Raw genomic sequence first — 16,650 nt, 5'->3', positions numbered from 1 at the left:
TTAAAATTGCGGAATCTGATGCATTAGCGAAATGCTCAGCAAAAGTTGATGCAGAGATAACGGTCAGAGATAACGGTATCCTTCTGCTGAAGAATGATTTTTTCTTTTCCATCTTTCTTTTTTATACCTAATTCACTATTAATAATTTTCCAGGTTTCTTTAGTTTTATTTGCGGATTTATTTATTTTCGACGAATAATGGTCTCTTTTTGCCTTTTTCACTTTTTCTTTGTGTTCTTTAACTTTTGCCTTGTATCCGTCCTTTAGAATGGAATTGGTTTCATGAGAGTGTGATAAAATCCAAAACATATCCTTCAACTTTTTACTTTCTTTAGTTATTTCATTTGTTACCCAACGTTTTGTGTTATTACCATTGTTTCTTATATGTACATGTTTACTTGGACATGATATATCATAATGCCATAGTATTATTCGATAAATATCCATCGACGGCCACTTGCAGGGAACGTTCTTTCAGGAAGCTGAAGAGCCATACACAAAAATGATCCTTCAAGCCATGGCATTGAAGTTTAGCCAGCCAGCCCTCATGCCACACACGGTCAAAGGCCTTAGAAATATCCAGCGCAACAGCTCTTGATTCTCCATATTTCTTGATTGCGTTATTCCAAATATGGTTGATATACTAGATAACAATTGTGAATATACCGGTCTTACTTGAGCAAATTTTACAAGGAAATGAAATATTTTCAAATATGTCTATAAATCGATTTTTTGACAGAATATCAAAAGATATGCGAGGACCTTTATTCTCATTATTTCATCATATGATTTTCTGTGAGATGGATTAACAACATCGCGCCACTACGCCCTATCAGTTCAAGCACTCCATTGTTCCTTCGACGGTATTGTTCTCGTCAAACCACAAGCTAACTGTAACGCGAAAAAGACCCACTCACGTATTTCTTTAGTCTCTACGCAGCGTGCTTTCACCCAAACAGTTATACAGTTTCTCGTCTTCTTCTTTTTCTACGCTTTTTTATTATTTTTATTGCTCGAATGCATCACGGAACATTTCGTAAGTCGTCACGATTCGACGAAACGCAACTTCAATGGCGTAGCTGAATGAAACTTTCGAATTATGTTTTATAGTTCGGCTACGGTATCATAATATCGTCAAAAATATATTGCCTACCAAGAGTTTTTGAAGAAAATTTCTGTAATACGAAGTATATTAAGTAGATGGTTTTCTGTGTGCGACGAGGGCTTCTTGCCTGAGGATTTGTAAGTCGCTGAAGAACAATAATGCTAGTCCGTTATTGTAATCACAGTATATGTATATATTGGTGACTTATAAGTAATTGATAAATGGTTATTGACGGTGTTTCAAAAAATCGCCAAAAATGAATACAAATATTGATTATTCAAACGAAGTTCTTATGAAATTATTTATTATACACGGACAGTGTGATCAAATCATTGCCAGTACAGAAGAAAATTCTACCCAGGAAGTTTCCAGGAAACTTGACGAACTCTTCGACGATCGTTGGTTTAGGCGTTTAGGACCGTAGGATTGGTCACCGAGATCACCCGATCTCACGCCACTTGACTTTTTTTATGGGGTGTTTTGAAAGAAAGGGTATACAGTACTCCATTGCCTACTAAAGAAGAATTGCGACGGCGAATAGTGCGGAGTATTGAAGATCTGGATCCCCAGGAAATTGAAAAAGCAACCACAAGTCGCGTACAAAAAAAACATTTTAAAGTGTTTAGAATGTAATGGACAACATTTTCAGCATTTATTGTGAAAATGTGATATTTTGTTTACAATTTTGTTATTTTGAATCATCCTATTCTGTTATTCTCTGTACTTTCACATGTTTTAGCCCACAAAATCTTACTTTTTACCTAGAAATGACTGATTTTCGGTACAGTTGTTCCCTGGAAACTTTGAGCCATAGTTAAGGAAATTATTTTGTAACCTTACAAACTTCCTCTCGTTCATTGATGTTAATTCAGGATACATTTGGTTGAATTTTTTACACGTTCTGATAATGATTTGATCACTTTGTTCATGTGTATAATAAATAATTTCATAAGAACTTCTTTTGAATAATCGATATTTGCATTCATTTTGGAAGATAACTCGATAACTCTTTGTAAATTACTTATAAAAGTAACCGAACTGCTATAAGCTTGATAATTCCACTGCTACCTAAATCCAAATTCTAAAAAAAATAATGTTTCTAGAAGAAGCGACTTTATTGAGAAAACTTGACAATTTAGGTATAGGGACATGATATATCATCTTGAAGCATTTTTCACCATCTTTCAATTTACCGAGTAATATACAGGGGTTTTCATTTGAAAAAATGAACTTTTGACTACTTTTATGCACAATGGAAATAATAGTAATTTTAGCACGCCCTGTATGATATGGAGTCGATTTCTTGGTGTTATTTGAATATTTCGAGTTTGTCCAAACTATCATCAAAATATCAACTTTTCATGAATTGAGAGTACTGATGTACTTAATTTCAAATAAGGCTATGTTTTGGACCATATTTAACACAATTTATTTTTTATCTCGAAAACAGATACAGATAGGTATAGGACATTATTAACAAAAAAGTATTAAAATACCAAGGCGATTCCAAAAATGTATTAATATACGGGGTGTTCCATTAAAAAAAATAAAGTTGCTAGGACTTTTTGATGGAAGTGGCAACGCTGCAATGCTGAAAATATTTTAGATCGATAGAACAAGTAAGGAAATGTGAGAGGTGAAATTTTCAGAAAAATCATGCTTTGCATTTTCCAGAAACGTCTAACCTACCATCGACCGTGAGTCACGCTGTATACATTATCACTGGCGACAAGTGAATATTTACATAGAGTTAACAATTTTCAAAAGAGATATGTTGTTGATAACGTATGGCATGGTGTTCTTGATAATAAAATTATTGGGCCCCACTTTTTTTAAACATCTCTGACTGGATAATTATACTTGGACTTCTTATCAGGGACTCTAATTGAGTTTCTAGTAGATTTGCCACTTGAGCTAATAAAAAAGTATGAGTATCTCCAACATGATGGAACTCCATCACATCGCAGCAGAATGTACAGAGCTTTCCTCAGTACAGAAAGATGGATAGAGAGAGAGAGAGAGGGAGAGAAAGACTATGTGTTGATTATCCAAGATACAGAATCTTATTGACAAATACTGGTAAAAAGAAAACATGTAAATAACTACATCCAGATAAATAAACAAATACATAATTACACGTAAATAATACATATAAATAATCACATCTAGGTAAAAGTACACATTGCATATTATTACATATAAGCACCGTCAGTTTCATATCGTTTCATCGTTAAACTATTCTGTCAGATTGTAATAGGCTTTAGATGCCAGTCTTTCATGTAATTTTTTCCTGAAAGTTTCAAGAGAATCCATGTTGTTCATATATTCGGGAAGTTTATTATATATTTTGACACCGACGTAAATTATTGAGTCTTTGATCAGTGTAGATTTAGGGATTAATGGATGATTAAATTAATTGCATTCCGTGCAGGACGATTGTTATTTTCATATAAAGATTCATTCTTGTAAATGAGACATGTAGCTTCTAAAACGTAGATTGAGTTTAGTGTCAGTGTTTCGTGAAGCAGGAAAAGAGGTTTGCAGGAACTCAACCTATTTACTTGTCACAAATACCCCTCCGCTCGCTTTTACAGCAAAAATACACTCTCAGAGAGTTCATTACCAAACGAACCCCAGAACTGGATTGCGTACCTCAAGTTCAACTCAATGAGAGCAAAATAGACATTTTTGCCGCAGCATAACCTAACTCTTTAGCTGTAGACCTGAGGGCGAAACAACCGAATGATAATTTTTTGTTTAGCATGTTAATATGATTTTGTGAATTTCAAATTGGTGTCTATGTTCAGTCCCATGAATTTTATATTGTTGTCAGATGATATAGAATCAGCCCCTAATTCTATATCCAGAAGAAGACATTTGAATGTAAGAAATTTTGTTTTATTGAAATTTAAACATAGAAAATTTGCATCGCACACTCTTGTAACATTGTTTTGAAGCAAATTCATATCTTTAGAGTAGAATGATAGTGTCGTCGGCAAATAAAGTGAAGGAACCAGATATTCAGAGGGAAAAATCATTTATATATAGAAGAAATAGATATGGACCTGAAACTGATCCTTGAGGTACTCCCCAACTAACTTTTAGTAATCCGGATGTATGGTCAGTTTTAACCAGTTGGTTTCGTCCTGTCAAATATGATTCCATCCACTTCAGGGTCATGTCTCTTATACCATAGTGAGAGAGTTTCTGCAGTAATATTGTGTGATCGACACAGTCAAAAGCTTTAGTAGTATCACAGAATACTGCCGCCACGTGTTTGCCACATTGATGCTGTGGTATGCCATAGGAAATAATGGTCCTATCGAATGGCCACCACATTCACCGGATCTTTCTCTTCTAGATAATGAATTCAGAACATATTTTGAAAATATTGAGGAATTGAAAGATTCAATTAGGAGAGCCTGCATGGCTATCACTCCACAGATGTTAGAGAACTGCCACAAGCACACTATTTCTAGAGCAACTTTTTGTTCAAGGAATGATGGAAGACAATTTGAACATTTAATGCGATATCGCATTAGACGGTAACTTGAAAAATGTACCGTGAGGTATTCCGTTATCATGTTCATTTTCTACGATTCATTACTTCGTTACATTCTCTTTCGCAACTGTTTCTTTTTCAATGTGGCATATTACGAAATTATCAACTATGTGCTTGCAACGATATTTAGAAATTCAGTTTCTCATTTTAAAAAAAGTTCAATGATGGAATATTGTTGAAGTGTCTTTTAGAAGAAACATCGAGAAATACATATGTTGTAAATATGTTAATGAATTTGTAATTACAATGTATAAAAAATAAACAGGCTCGTATTAAAGAAATATATTGATGATGGATTTCAATGAGCGAAACATCGCATTGAAATATGAGTCGAACCAAACTATGAAAAACATGAAATAAAGCAAAAGTTTATGTATCATATTTTAATAGTATTGAAATCATGTTATTTTCATTTTTTTACAAATATCAGAAACGGTTGGTGATATTGTCGATCTGAGAATACCATTATCTTCCATCCCTAAAATGGCAACTTTTGTTCCATTTCACCGTTCTTGTAGCACTTGCCGTTTCCGAGATAGCAATAGTGGTATCAGCTATCAACCATCTGAAGCTGAACAACTCAATGAGAGATCTAGTTGACCAAACACCAAATAAGAAAGACATTTTCAGTGTAGACTGCGTTAGGTTCCATCAATTTATGTACAGCTTGTCAAATATAGGAAGAGGTTTAAGAAATCTTTGTATCTCTCTCTTTTCTCTCTCTCACTCTCACTGTCTTCTAACGAACGCAGATCTAGTGGGCGGGCCATAACGGAATTCTTAAATCTCTTCCTCTATAGTAAAACCAATAATGATTGAGTTGTCATATCTAAATTTTATGTTACCAGCTTATAGCAGAATCAAAATATAGTAAGCAGTAGAGTTGTAGGTTGCGGCAAATTATAGATAATACACAATACTAGTACGATTAAAAGGTATTATTTATGACAAAAATCAGTAATGAGCTTGTAATGAGTAATACTTATACATTTCCTGATTACTGATCAGTTAAAATTCATTATTTTCTGTATAGTGTTAGATATTTATTACAACTAGTGGCAACGCTGTACGCAACGATATTTCTGTCTTTGTCACTTTACCGTAACTTCCATCTCATCGTTGCAGTCCTCACTAATGTTTGCAGCCATGAGCGTATCATTGGTTTGTGAATTATACAGCGTGAATTGTACGTTTTACAGTTAAGTTAGTCAGCAATCGACGTGTTGTGATAACAATTGGTGAAAATAATACTGCTAATAAGTGTTTAAGCGTTACATAATTATATTTCTACACCGTTCTCAAACTACTCAAAAAATGGGAGACATAGTCGGGCTTTCCACGTCGAAAAAAGTAAAACGGTCGGAGTCTCGGTCAGTAAGAGAAAAACAAATTGTACTGCGAGTATTTCAGTGTCTTGAAAGAGATCATCAGCCACCAAAAGATGACTTTGTGCATATGTGCTGTAATTGTACGTGTGTACCTCCGAATAACCAACCGGGCATTTCTACATCATTAAGTTCCACAATTACAAAAGATAAATTAGTTGATATGTGCTCTGATTATACCGGTGTACCAAAATCATCGATTTACAAAATACTAAGAGAAGCAGAAATTCATGGGGACGTACAAACGCCAAAAACTAGTAGCGGACGAAAAAAAATCACAGTTGATGAAGAAGCCAAAACCAGTATACGCAGAATTATTCACAGTTTCTTTTTCAGAAATGAGCTGCCCACACTACAAACAGTTCTGGAGGCACTTGGCAACCATAAATTGGTCCCAAAAATGGGTAAAGAAACTTTTAGGAAACTTGTACACGAAATGAAATTTACGTACGGAAAAGTTGACAGAAAAAGCATTCTCATTGAACGTCAAGAAATAATAGCATGGAGAAGAAACTATCTAAGAAAAATTGACGAATTTCGGAAGCTCAAAAAAAAATTGTACTTCATGGACGATACATGGGTTAACCAAGAACATACGGTCAAAAAATTATGGCAGGATGGTAATATAACAAGTGCACGACAAGCCTTTATTGAAGGTTTGTCAGTTGGGTTAAAACAGCCATCTGGAAAAGGTAGTCGTCTGATAGGTACGCATATAGGAAGCGACAGTGGATTTTTACCAAATGGTGAATTAATATTTAAATCTAAGAAAACAGGCGACTATCATGAAGAGATGAATGCGGAGGTGTTTGAAAAATGGTTTGAAGGCATCATTCAACTTGTGGAACCTGGGTCTGTCATTGTCATGGACAATGCCCCATACCATAGTCGACATTTAGAACCATTACCGAAACAATCATGGAAAAAAGCAGCAATTCAAGAATGGTTAATTAATAAGAACATCCAATATAACAAAGATAGTTTAAAGGCAGAACTTCTTCAGCTAACAAAATTACACACAGACAAATATAAAAAATTCGCAGTGGATGAAATGGCGTTAAGTCGTGGAATTACAGTTTTAAGGTTACCACCATACCACTGCGAATTAAACCCAATAGAATTAATCTGGGCGCAAGTAAAAGGATTAGTGGACGTGCAACATCACCTACAAGAAGCTATTCGAACTGTTTCTGCAGAAGACTGGAAGAAATGCATGCAGCATGTTTTAAAAGAGGAGCAAAAAAATGTGGGACATAGACAACCGTATTGAACACAATACTGAACCAATCATAATTCACTTTGATGATAGCGGTAGCAACAGTGACGATTCTGAGGTTGAAGATTAGACGAAAATTTGTACATTTACATTATATTATATTCTATTATCAAAAAATTTGTAATTTGTATTTTCTAGTACCCCTGACGATGAGTTTAAGTTACTCGAAAGCTTGAGAATAGTTATAAAAAGTTCACTTATCAATTGCGGCAACCCAATAGTGAAAAAAAGTTATATATAAGTATATATATATATATATATATATATATATATATATATATATATATATATATAATATATATATATTGTGTCTTTTATTAATATTGTTAATTTATTTGGTACCTACTATAATTACCACGATTATTACTCCGTTTTCATAAGGCCCACCTAATGACTACAACGATTAGGTAAATTACGATATTGCAAAGTTTTAATGAAATAAATAAAAATGTGTATGAATATTTTAACTAATTGTACTGAGAATTTTGCTTTCATTCTTAACCCTCTCAAAAATTAATAAGCACGCCCCCGATTTGCTGTCAACTGGGCTTACTTCTACTCTCAATCATTATTGGTTTGTAGTATATTTGACAAGCTGTAAATTGTTTTAGCTCAATGATGCCAACAATTAGACTCTGAAATAATTCATACATTGAATAAGAAATTGAAATAATGTGAAAGAAGAATATCAGTCTGAAATTTGCATTCAATTATTTGAAGATTGCTATAAGGCATTTGTATTAGTCAATAATACCGGAAGTATGAAATCTGAATGGAACTAACGGATTCGAAGCCTAGTTTGAAGATGTGCTAAAACAGGTTAACATCAGTTTTGCAGTCTTGAAGACCCTGAATCAAATTTCTGTGTTTCAACAAAATACAAGATGTGGAGGACCGAATTGAACGATGCGATTATCATAAGTTATCATAGGAAACATAGACTGAAAAGTAGAATTAGAAATAAAATTTACATGTTACTTAATCTGTGGAAAAACGCTAATGCGGAGTTCCTTGAAGAACTGTGACAAAGACGAGTACCATTCATTGAAAAAAGCTTGAATTCACAACATCCAGCACACGTCACCTTCAAAGATGATAAACTCGAGATCTGATCACCTGTATATTGTTTGGCAGAAAGTTTAATCGTGAATAATTAACGAATAGAGAAAGTTAGCATTTGTTGAACAACCTGGAATCCAAGGTCAAAATTGAAAACTTCCATGGAAACAGTTCTCAATTATTTCCATCAACTGCTAGATTTTCAAAATGTTCTATTCTTATCGTAGTTATAAAAACAAAAAAATGAAAAAGGGCGGCTTCTGGTCAGTTACTGAATCGTCACTTTTAACTTGAATTTTGAATAAAATAGTGTACTCATTTAAGAACATTGAAATGTAAAATATCAGTCACATTTTTATTTTTAACCTGAACTAGATTTTCATATGAATAATTATTTCTCATCATAGCATTCTTTTCAGATATTCCGCTCAAGTACATCATCACCATATATATCAGAAAACTTGCTGACATAAACAAATGTTCAACAGAAGGAAGGGGTTTGATAATGAAATGTGTTCATCAAAGTGTGGAAATAGGACGTGATAAAGTACCTCTTGTCAGAAATACTGGGAGATGTTATCATTTTATAACCGACCAACCACAACTACCACAGAAATAACAACTGGGTCTGGTGAGTACAAATTTTTGTTAATTTTATTGTTAATAAAAATTATCGCGTAGTTAATCGTCGTTCCTGCACCGTGTCTCTCTCTGTCTTGACTGAGAAATGTAAATTGAACTAACTAAACTAGATATATAAAAGATGTTTTCAAAACACTTCTGCTTTTGTTGGAATCCCTATCGATATTAGGATATCGATGAGAATTCCATCTGTATGATTATTTCGTTGGTGTACGACCAAAAATATGAAGTTCCATCAAAAACAATAGCAATGAGGAGGAGGTAGGCAAAACATTCACAAACCAATTTTGACATTTTGAAGATCAATCACGTCCAGATGTTACAGAATTTTGCGATACTTTTCGATATCAATGTACGGTGCAAAAGAAAAAAGTGAATATACTATTTATCACTGTAGAATACATGAATAATGCAATTGATGCTCTTCAGTTATAGCCATATTCATAACCTGGATAAATATGTCAGCTCTGAAGCGTAGTAATGATCGTAACAAAGTAGGAATGGCAAAATGTTGATTTGAGAGAAACCATGAACATCAACATTTTATATTCTTGTCACTAAAGTGACTTACGAATACATATAATAATACTTCAAAAATACAAATCATGAGATTATAAAACAACAACAAAAATTAATTGGCGCTCCGGGGCGACTTCACTGATTCCGGTGGCGCATTTGCATTTCCGGGTTTTCAGCTACAGGAAAACCTGGAAAACCTGCAGCACCACATCATCTGAAGATCTTGATCTACCAATATCCTCTCTCTGATAAAACAAAATGTTGGGTGTCTCCAGAGGTTCCAACATTTCAAATAACAGATTCACCAGTATTTAAATTAAGGTGCTGATAGGTAAAGAAAGGATAGCAGTAATGCACAAGAAATTACTGATTTTACAGTAAAATTTTATTTTCAAATCAGTAAAAGTTTACTGATGTTGGTCACAAAAACAAAACAATCATATGATTCCAATTAGAAAAAAGTTTTGGCTATAAATCTGACTTGGTATTCTTTGTTCTCACAAAAAACTCCCGATATTTTTATGTATCTAGTATATAATATATTAACAACACTTCCTAAATACAAATCATGAAATTATAAAACAACAACAAAAATTAATTGGCGCTCCGGGACGACTTCATTGATTCCAGTGGCGCATTTGCTTTTTCAGCTGCAGGATAACCCGGAAAAACCTGCAGCATCACATCATCGGAAGACTGGATCTGCCAATATCCTCTCTCTCATGAAACAAAATGTAGGGTGTCTCCAGAGGCTCCAATAAATTCAATACATGGCCGGAACACGTAGTGACACGATTATCGTCAAATTTAAACCAGTCCGTTTCGTCTTTGACCAAGGCGTAATAATAACCAGATTCAACGCCAGAACCACAGTGAACAATGACTATGCATGAAGATTAGAATAGTGGTCTGCTAGATTGAAGTGTTCACCTACTTCGAACCTTCGTAAGAGTTTGGTGCTTCCGTCAGAGGTTGAGAGGTCATCATCAGTGTTATTATTAGATTGACTGGTGCCGAAGCTATACTTGTTTTCTTATAATAGTCAGTTAGTTTGGCGCATGTTTGACAATACAATCGATCATCACCTGTTAAAGATTCCATTTTCAGATGATTTAACAATAAACTTTGCATGAACTGGTTATTATAGTCATATTAGGAAACGCTAGTTGAAGTTCCAGAAATTCACATACGTTTTTGCTACCTCTTGAACATTTACTACAAAATAAACAAGTGAGGATTTTTCCAGCAAAAGATTTACAAATACAAGACGAGATAGACTGTACGGAATCATTCAATCCAGAGCGGTCGGGAGGGTTAATTCTTCTATTGTTTTCTTCACGAAGAGTATTCAACCCAAGTATTCAAGTATTCAAGAACCCCAAGAATTGGGAACAATTCTCTTGTTGTCCTAACTGTTCATCAATATCACTCAAACCAGATATATAAACAAGTACGACACTCATTTTCAACTGAGTTAGGTAGATTGCAGTTAATTCACAGTCTTGTTCAATACTGAGTTGTTTCAATTTGTCACCTCACAAACCACAAGAGGAGACTAAATCATCTGTCGGTAACAAATAAGACAGATGGGTATCCGCGGCTAAGCTAAACAGTGGAGACGGGAGTGGGTTAAACAACTTAGCAAATTTCAAATAGATCTTAATGGGCGCCAGGTAAATTTAATCCTCCAGATACCCTAAGTAACTCACAATATCAATAACTTACCAATTAATATTGGAAATAAAGATAAAGATCCCCAATATGATTTATTCAGTAATCCTAACTTACATGGATTAACCAACAACGCTTCTAAGACAACAATGCAATATTCACACTACTACGCGATGTTCAAATGTCAATACAAGAGTGCGGTGTATATACCACGAATTCAATCAGCCATAAATTACGGTAGTAACGACGCTCAAAAAAAACTACAATACGTCGAGTAAAACTACCACGAAAATTGAGTAGGCGAAATCGTAAATACTAGTATCGGATGGTAAGACAAACTCGTTTGCGTCGCGTGAGCTCAGGCGTAGGCGCATCGGTGTCAATCAGCAATCGTGAAAGGAAGAATATACCTCAATTTCCGTTTCACAAATATCTATATCAATCAGGTATCAATAAACAAACTCTTAATCAATAAACGATAAACAAACACTATATCAAACAGGTATCAATAAACAGAAGGGCAAACAATTATTTAAATATCTCAGTGTAGCACAAATTTTCAAATAAATCAATTATAACTTGCGTGCTCCTTTTGGGCCACCCGGTATATGGTGTTAGGCTACCCTGTAGTATGGCGGAGATGGATCACCCTGTAGCACCGGAGATGGATCACCCTGTAGCACCACCAAGATAGATCACCCTGTAGCACCGGTGGATCACCCTGTAGTACGGCGGAGATGGATCACCCTGTAGCACCACCAAGATAGATCACCCTGTAGGGCACGACAAGCTGGACCAGTAATGGATCACCAAATAAGATCCAGAAAGAAAATAAAGGAAAACAGGAACCCTTGACGAAGACAAAAAAAAGCAGGAAGAAAAGCAGGAAGAAAAACCCTACGGAAGAAAATTCTCAATCAGAATCAGATGAAACAAGGTGAGATTCAACCCCCATTCAATAGGACTATTTGACTAATCAATACCCCTGGTATATTTTCATCAAGCAAAGTAGCAAGATAACAAGAGTATATTTTTGGGTGCCCTGTATAACCATATGATCCGTAAAAATCAAGAAAATTGAATGAGTGTTGAAACCTCTCTTCAATACTAATATTCATTTGAGATATAACGATGGAATCAGAAATTACTAAACTCATCAAAAACACATTTAATGGTAAAATTCTTACCCTGGCCAAGGGGTTTTCTATACGTTTCTTCGTGTGCGGTGTTCTGCACGGAAGTCCTGCTGGGACTTGATGAGTGACTGAGGGCCTTCTGTTTCTTATGAATCTAGAGACGAGAAACGAAGGTTGTAGAATTGAAGAAGTGATATCATAGCTAAGATCACATGAGAGATGCGACAGTGATTCAGACTTACCTAATTTCGGAAATCCTTCCACCTGGCACGAGTTCGGTAACCACCACAAATCCTCAAAAGAGCTTAAGTTTCAGACTGCAAATATCCACACCAAATGACCAATCAGTCTTCCACTATACAATCCTGACTTGTAGAAATAATCCCCGTGAAGGATGGCACAAATACAACCAAATATATCCTACAATCAGTCTGATGGTACCCTTTGAACTCCGAACCAAGCTCACCGAAGGTTAACTTCCAAGTACTAAGCGACTGCCACATCTGACAGCTAACCAGTTGTTGCCACAGTGCATCCAATCTACACTACAAGCACCAAGGGGGCGCTGTGCACAACATCATAAATCTAACAATTCCTCCACAGCCACTTGATACATCATCAACAAGTCCATGACCCATCAAAACTCCTTCTCAAAGCAATGCAACCCTTAAACAACCCTTGACAACTTGAGTAACCGATCAATCCCTCACCCGTGAACAACTGTAGAACTAGTTCGGTGTAAGTCGACGGAACGACACTACGAAAGTTCGGCAGATGTCAACCAACAGGTGTCTCTTAACCTTGTTTACGAATATTTACAAAATATATTGTTCCAACCTATTTTCAACTATTTACCAATCCTTATTCATGCGATGGAATAGAAACATACAAGGTAAGTCGCCACATCCTTCCCTTTCAGTACAAATATTAGAGCATTCGTATTATTCAGATTATTTACCGAAAATATCAAACAGTATTCAGAAACCAGAGCTAACTAATATTGTTTTTCAGGCGATATGGCTCTAATATGTAGTAATCCTTCTGGAAGTGATGAATAACAATCTATGCAAGAAATATTCTCGGAAAGGTATAGAGAATAAGGCAGGCAGCGGCTGAAAAATGATAGGCGAAGTAAACTGAGAAACAAACAATAACAACTATTTCAACCTAGCGAGGAATTTCGGATCTCCAACGTCGATTGGCAATAGGAGAATGCGTAAGTACTGGTCAAAGCAGTTAGTCAGGGAGCATACATTTATTCTTATACATTTCAGGTATGGTTTTCTATGGAACGGAAGATTCCCATTACTATGATGTTAAATGAATAAAATCTACTTGTAACTTAATTACATTGTTAATATCCTTTGAATAAAGATCTTAAAAGGTAAGGTAGTGTTTTGAAAGGTCACATAAGAGCAGTTTGATCTAGTGCTAAATTGAAACGTAACAAATTCAATAAGACAGTTTTTTAAGCCCCAGTCATTACTGTTATTTAGGTAAATGGCTAAGCCATGTATTTTGGTGGCCTTGCAAAAACTGCTGAATATTAATCAGTTTGAGAAACTCTCCACACCGCCAATGTTCGGAAAAACATAGAACGTCGTCGCTATTGTCAATAAAAAAGGATTGATTTTTTCAACTTTGTTAGCTGTACCTTGTATGTTAATGTGATACATACTCACTAGCTTCTTTTCATTTACACTGTCAATGGTGGTTAAACATTTTAATGACTTTGGCCATTATTTGTTGTCATTGAAATTTTTCCATCTTTATGATTTGAAGCTAATGAGGATTCATTCAAAGTATGTATAATATGAACTGTCAAAATAGAGCTACTCCTTTTCAATCAATCAACATGACAGAACAAAGGCAAATGTAAATGAATTCCTCATTTCGACTAATAAGAACCTCACGATGTGGCATTCCCAATCCAACCGCAGTCAAGAAACAATCGAATTTGAATCGATTACGCTCGAACACCTGTCGGCTTATCAAAGAACAATAGATCCGAAACGTAATAATCTCAGTAGCTATTGTTTCGTGAAATTATAGTAATTAGGATTGAAATAACACCGTGTAATTGAACAAAAGACAGTGCGTGTGCGGGCATGTGCTTAATGCTGTTCACGTCACATGCGAAAACGAGACTTTGAAAGAAATAAACCGTGGATCCTGTTTAACTTTCAACATTTCCGTACACTCCTAAAGTTCATCACGAAGAAAATGAAATTATAGTCCGAGTTTTGTTCGAAATGAATTTAGATGTAAAGTTGCAGCAACTACAGCGGGTCAACCAACTATAGTTTGTTCATCGAACAGATGGAGGTGAAAAGAGCGTAATCACAGTTTTTGTTTAATGTTCGAAGGATTTAAGCCGTTATCATATAGAAGAACAAATTGAATCTGTCCTTTTCGGTCCGGACGTACAGTTTTTATATACATTCATACTTTCCGGAAAAAATTGCCTTCCATTAACTTTGTAGACACTGAAAGTGCACACGTGATCACTCCTTGTGTTCGGCAACACATGACTTCCTATTTAGAAGCAATCAGTATACAAATTCACAAGTGTAGAATCTTATAAACGTTTGAACTATTTGAATGTGTTTAACAAACTTAGATTTGAAATCTTATGGATTGAAATTTGAATATTCGTGTAAACTCATATTTGAAGAAGAACCAACATGAAAATAAAGTTTATCCAGATTTATTTCTCACATCTGACTGTGTCGAGGAAGATGTGAGGAAGATACACGCCAATAAGAAAGAAAGTTCGGACATTGGATGATTAAATCTGACAGACTTTCGTGCAAATTTCCTCGCAGAGAAATGTCTTGCAGATAGATGCTTCTGCTTTGTCGAGCAGTAGGACTTCGCTGACTTTAATCGGGCGATCACCAAAACCGGTTTTGTAGTAATACCTCATGCTCATTAATTCTAAGCGTTGCTCATACAAAACTTTCGATTGAGTTTGGAACCGTTCAATTACAATGAAGTAGTGATTTTCTGTAATTTTTCCAGTCGATTTTGTAAAAATATGGTATAGTCGAAGTAACTGGTATTGTGCATACTGAAAGTGTCGGCGCCCTCAAAGGCCAAAAAGACCAGTACAGAGAAATAAAGTCGCTGTCAACTAGTCCACCTGGACTGAACTAGTCCAAGTAGACTTGGAGGTTCGTATTGGATAAATTTAACTAACCGAGTTTTATGATTGGTTGAAGAGTCATAAATCAAAGTTGAAGTCATTTTACGGTGACGAACAGAATGCGAGCTGTCGTGTTGCCAATGTTCAGTTCAGGAACTGATCGCGATTTGAGCGTTGAAATTCGATATTGGTGCAGTTATAATTACTTAAATGTGTTGTTAACTGTTTAAAATGTGGCGTCCTTGGACAAGTACTAATAGTAATGACGAGTGTGATAACAACGCTGACTTTTTCCTGTATTGTGATTCCAATAGCGATGGTGAACAATGCGAAAAGGAGATTCCAGTGAATGAGATTCGGATGCATTTAAATATTGAAACACAGAGTATGTTTCAATGTATATAAGAATCTACATCTCAAGTTTGCTTTCGAGGGAAAAAAACTATTACAAGCAGCATCAGATTTGACCGAAATTCCTTTCTCAACTGTACGTAAAATAGTCAAAAACAAACCTTATGAACGCAAAACGCGATATGATACGGGATTACTAAAACATTTAGATGTTCATCTAATAAAATTATTGAAGAAAAATTACGACTGTTAACAAAAACAATGAGATTCCTACAACTGAAATCATTAGGAAGAAATTGAATACTTCCGGCCATAACGTGAATTGGATAAAGAAACTAGAATTTAGATTTAAAATAATGAACAAACATCAAGCAGTTATGGAAAGCAGCAGCAAATAACTAAATATAAACAAGAAAAACGGCAAATTTTATATTTGGACGAAATTTGGTATGACACTCATGACACAGTTATGAAAGGGTGGACTGACGGTTCGAGAACGTGTACGCCTAACATGCCTGCAAACAAAGGATCGCGACTAATCATTGTGCATTGCGGAGAAAGTAAAAGATAGGTTCCGAATTCTTTGAAATTATGTGGAAAAAAACTTGAGGACTGCAATGTTGACTAATAAGAACATGGCAGCTAATACTTTCAAGGAATGGTTTGAAAACACATCAATCCCAAATTTGGATGCGAATAGTGTAATAATTCTTGACAACGCTTCCTATAATTCGCGACAGCTCATCAAAGTACCGAGTAAGAATTCGAAGAAAGATGAAATACAAAGTGTTTTAATGTAT

The 16,650-nt window shown here is 35.2% G+C and overlaps 1 long non-coding RNA gene across 1 annotated transcript in view; it reads left to right on the top strand.

Annotated features, from left to right (window-relative positions):
- Positions 1-16,650, top strand: part of LOC111507452 (uncharacterized) — a 148,475-nt gene that overhangs the window by 93,508 nt on the left and 38,317 nt on the right. Inside the window, exon 4 of the long non-coding RNA XR_012464422.1 lies at positions 8,806-9,017. This is a non-coding gene — a long non-coding RNA (uncharacterized lncRNA). The remainder of the gene's footprint in view (positions 1-8,805; positions 9,018-16,650) is intronic.

Source organism: Leptinotarsa decemlineata, unplaced genomic scaffold (genome assembly GCF_025532065.1).
Source record: "Leptinotarsa decemlineata unplaced genomic scaffold, Ldec_3_MD MMD2_P_RNA_scaffold_9, whole genome shotgun sequence".
Lineage (NCBI taxonomy): Eukaryota > Metazoa > Arthropoda > Insecta > Coleoptera > Chrysomelidae > Leptinotarsa > Leptinotarsa decemlineata.
Note: the sequence above shows the minus strand (reverse complement) of the source record. Positions and strands in the feature narration are given on the sequence as shown.